Source organism: Numida meleagris, chromosome 1 (assembly GCF_002078875.1).
Source record: "Numida meleagris isolate 19003 breed g44 Domestic line chromosome 1, NumMel1.0, whole genome shotgun sequence".
Taxonomy (NCBI): Eukaryota; Metazoa; Chordata; class Aves; order Galliformes; family Numididae; genus Numida; species Numida meleagris.
The window spans coordinates 115,248,540-115,252,754 of NC_034409.1; the positions used below are offsets into that span (position 1 = coordinate 115,248,540).

At 45.3% G+C, this 4,215-nt stretch overlaps 1 long non-coding RNA gene across 1 annotated transcript; it reads right to left on the bottom strand.

Moving 5' to 3' along the window:
- On the bottom strand, positions 634–4,207 carry LOC110404273. Its single transcript, XR_002442135.1, has 3 exons — positions 2,633–4,207; positions 1,949–2,038; positions 634–1,604 (listed from the first exon to the last, which is right to left on the bottom strand). It is a non-coding gene; the product is annotated as an uncharacterized LOC110404273 (long non-coding RNA).

Here is a 4,215-nt window from a genome sequence, read left to right on the forward strand (position 1 = left end):
ATTCAAAATATGGTGCTATTTTAGAGAGGGTCCTTCTACACGGAATGGTATTTGCAAGGACAAATGGCAGATCCAAAGTCTGACTTTTGACTGCCCCATTAAAAGACATTTTAAGAAAGATGGAAGTCAGAGGTAAAAGTGCATTGACCATTCTAACTATGTTGGAATAGCTAGATTCAGATGTTAAAAGAGTGAAGACCTAACAATAATGGTATCAATGGAAAGTATTTGATATAGTTCTGTTTCAGCAAATTTATCTTTTCCTATCTTTCAGTATACTTGTATCCCTTGTCCTCCAAGCACCTCTTCACAGGTGTGACAGGATTTTAACTCTAAAATCATAAATGGCTGAAAGAGGAGAGGACAGGAGGGGAAGGAAGAGGATGGGAGGGGAGGGGAGGGGAGGGGAGCCGAGCCGAGCCGAGCCGAGCCGAGCCGAGCCGAGCCGAGCCGAGCCGAGCCACTGTGGCATATTGTTAGTCTGGCAAGTGTGAAGGTATCCCTGAGGGGAAACTTCTTTTGGCAATTATAAAAGAGCTTTTCAGATTAATATTTGAGAGGTACTTACAGAAGGTACAGTGAAATTACACAACCTTTCAAATTTTCAGTCCATTTAACAAAGTGCTTCCAGTTTCCATTTTATAACAGGTGAAACAATGAATATTGAACAAAATATTAATCTCTATCATGAACTTTTTATTAATCTCTGTATTCAGAGCAGAGCATTTATTAAATAAAGGAGTTAGAAGAATGAAATGCAGTGTAGAGCCATTGGCTTTTAGCAGTTCTTGTTCATTTAATTATTTTTCTCTACTGGGTATATTTCAAGATATTGCTGTGCATTAAGAAAACAAATTTTTTATCTTCAGCTTTCAATTTTCTCATTTTAGTAAACATTCTTCATCTCCTAAATGTGAGTAAATTCCTTTCATGAATAATTTCTTTTTATCGCCTCATACAATATATCTCTGTAGGTGTTTTTGAACAGAGGTGAAGTAGTATAAAACCAAGGAAAATGCAGAGGAGATGCTGAGAAGCAGGATGGAGGAAGCACTGCAGATCTGATTCTGCTGGATTAGGGGACAGTAAGTCCCTGTATGCTAACACTTTGTATTACTTTTTCTCCAGTTGTCTGGGATTCAGTCTTAGGAGTTTTTGTAGCAGAAAGCATTCCCAGTTTGTCAGCTGCTTTTTGCTGACATGTGGTCGCAAGACAATCAGAGATACAGGACCATACTGCCTGCTAGTATGCATTAGCACAGCTTAAGGAGAGTTAGGCTGTCTTTCCACTTCAGCTTTTTCATTAATGTTCTCAGTAGAAAAGTTTGAGCTTTGTTCAAAACTTCAACAAAATATAACAAAGTGTCTAACTTTACAAAAGAATGCAAAATAATGTCACTGATGGACCTATAAATACCACATTAAAACCAGAGGCATGAATACATGACTGAATTACCCACTTTATGAAAAGACAAGTCCTGGGACTATGTTGGCCTCTCTCATTATCCACAGCCTCAGTTCAATGAGATGGAAGTCCAAGCACCCAAGATTTAGGTAGATGTGGCATACTTCCAGTTCCCTAGTCTTAATAAATCACTGTAGCACTGTAGGAAAAATCACACCAGTAGTTTAGAAATGCACTGTAAATCTGTTCTGTCACGTGTTTTGATGAAGCATACAAGCTGGGTGCACTAGGTGAGTCAAGAGATCATAATGAGAATTTAATTCACCGTTTGCTGTATTTTGCACATTGCAACAGCTCAAGGTATTTGTGAGTTCGTTCTTGTTTGCTGCTTACTTGACAATTAAAGTTAGAAAAAAATGCTCATATGTCATATATGTCATTTTAGGTGCTCAGCACAGGTACAGACTTACATGCACCCACAGAACAGACACAAAAACACATAAAAAAAGAAATTAAAAAGTTATTTGAAATGGGATTTCTCACCTGTGAAAAACTGCTGGCTGTTTTGCCTACTGCTGGCTTTGATTTGGATGACAGTTTATATTTCTTTAGATTTATGCCAGTCGAATGTTTCTGATTTAAGAAGAGGAAAAAATGGAGATAAAACAGAAAGAATGCAGAATTTTCCCTAAGGAGAAAATACCCGCAGTGGCTTTGCACAGTACGAAAATTTTCTCCACACAATATTTCCCTATTTTTTACAATAAAGAAACTACTTATTTTTTTCCCAGACAATCAAATCACAGAATTGCAGAGAGGGTATCTTCAAGAGAACATACAGTCTAACTCCCCTGCCAAAGCAGGTTCCCTAAATAGGTTGTGCAGGTAGGCAGGTCTTGAATATCTCCATAGAAGGAGACTCCACAACCACTCTGGGCAACCTGATCCAGTGCTCTCTCAACCTTACGATAAAGAAGTTCTTCCACATGTTTTTATGCAACTTCCTGTGTTCAACTTTTAAGCCTTCTTTCCTTGCCCTATGCCTACACATCACTGAGAAGATCCTGGCCTCATCCATCTGACTCCCAGCTCCCTTTAGATATATATAAACATTTATCAGATCCCCCCTCAGTCTCCTCTTCCCCAGGCCGAACAGACCCAGGTTACTCAGCCTTTCCTCATAAGGGAGATGATCCAGGCCATTTATCATCATTTACCAGCACTTACCTTCTAACGCTCTAACCCATGGGATACCTCCAAGTAGGTCTCTGAAGAGGTCAAACTCGGCTCTCCCGAAGTCCAGGGTAGCACTCCTACTTCTTGCTTTCATTCTTCCACACAAGATCTTGAACTCCTCCATCTCACGATCTCTGCGTCCCAAGCTGCCCCCAACCTTCGCATCCCCTACCAGCCCTTCCTTGTTAGTACAAACAAGGTCAAGTAGCACACCCCTCCTCATCATCTCCTCCACCACCTGTGTCAGAAAGCTGTCATCGACGCATTGCAGGAACCTCCTGGACCTTGTGTGCCTGGCCGTGTTGCTTAGCCAACACACATCAGGATGGTTGAAGTCCCCCGTAAGAACGAGTGCTGGGGATTGCAAGGCTACTTCCAGCTGTTTGTAGAAGGCCTCGTCCACTTCCTCCTCCTCATCAGGTGGCCTGTAGTACACTCCCACAACAGCGCCGCCTATGCCAGCCCGCCCCTTAATTCTTACCCACGAGCTATCCAGCGGGTATGTTCATCATCCCCCCCACCCAGTGGAGCTCAATACATTCGAGTTGCTCTCTCACATAAAGAGCAGCTCCACCACCTCGCCTCGCCAGCCTGTCTTTCCGAAAGAGCACACAGCCGTCCGCGACAGCACTCCAGTCACGTGAGCTGTCCCACCACATCTCCGTGATCGCAATGAGATCACATCCCTGTAAGCACACACACATCTCTAGTCCCTCCTGTTTATTCCCCACGCGGGGTGCATTGCTATACAGGCACTGTAAGGACGCAGAGGGTGCAGGGATCTCTAGAGGGATGCAAGAAGGCTTAAGCCGGGCTCTCGGCAATGTTGTCTTCTCTGAGGAGTCCTCACAAGATCCTATGGGACAGCTGGGAGGTTTTTCTCCACAGTTTATAAAAAGACAGCATTCCCAGGCCCTTCTCTCTCACAAGGTACTCCATCCCCGTCCTCCATCAAACCTAGTTTAACGCTCTGGTCATCAATCCCGCCAGCTTGCTCCCCAAAGCGCTTTTGCCCCAGCTGCTCAGTCCCGTTCCGTCTCACGCCCACACACCTTGTCTCTCAAAGGCGTGCCCAAGATCATGGTTCCCAAAGCCTCGATCCCGACACCATCCCCTCAGGCAGTAATTTGCCTCCTCTAGTCTCCTCCTTCCTTCTGGGACTCAGCCGCCAGTCAGGAGGACAGAGGAGAACACGCCTGGCGCTCCCGATCCCTTTAGCGTCTGTCCAAGGGATGCAAAGTCCCCTCCTGATGTTCTGCAATTTCCTCGCTGCAGCCTCCCGTGACCCTGCGTGAATGACAACAAGCGGACGGTGGTCAACTTGTTTGATCAGATGCGGTGGAGTCTCCTTAACGTCTCTGGCACGTGCCCACGCAAGACAGCAAACCTCTCTGGAGAGGTTATCTGGGCGGCCGATGGGGCCCTCAGTGCCTCCTGGCAAGGAGTCCCCCATTGCTAAGACAATGCCGACGCAGAACGTGTCCGCCCCGCAGCCGAGTGCCTCACAAAAACATGCTGTGTTTTGGGGCCAGCAAGGTTGCCGGGCATTACATCTGGTCCCCAGCCCAGGGCCC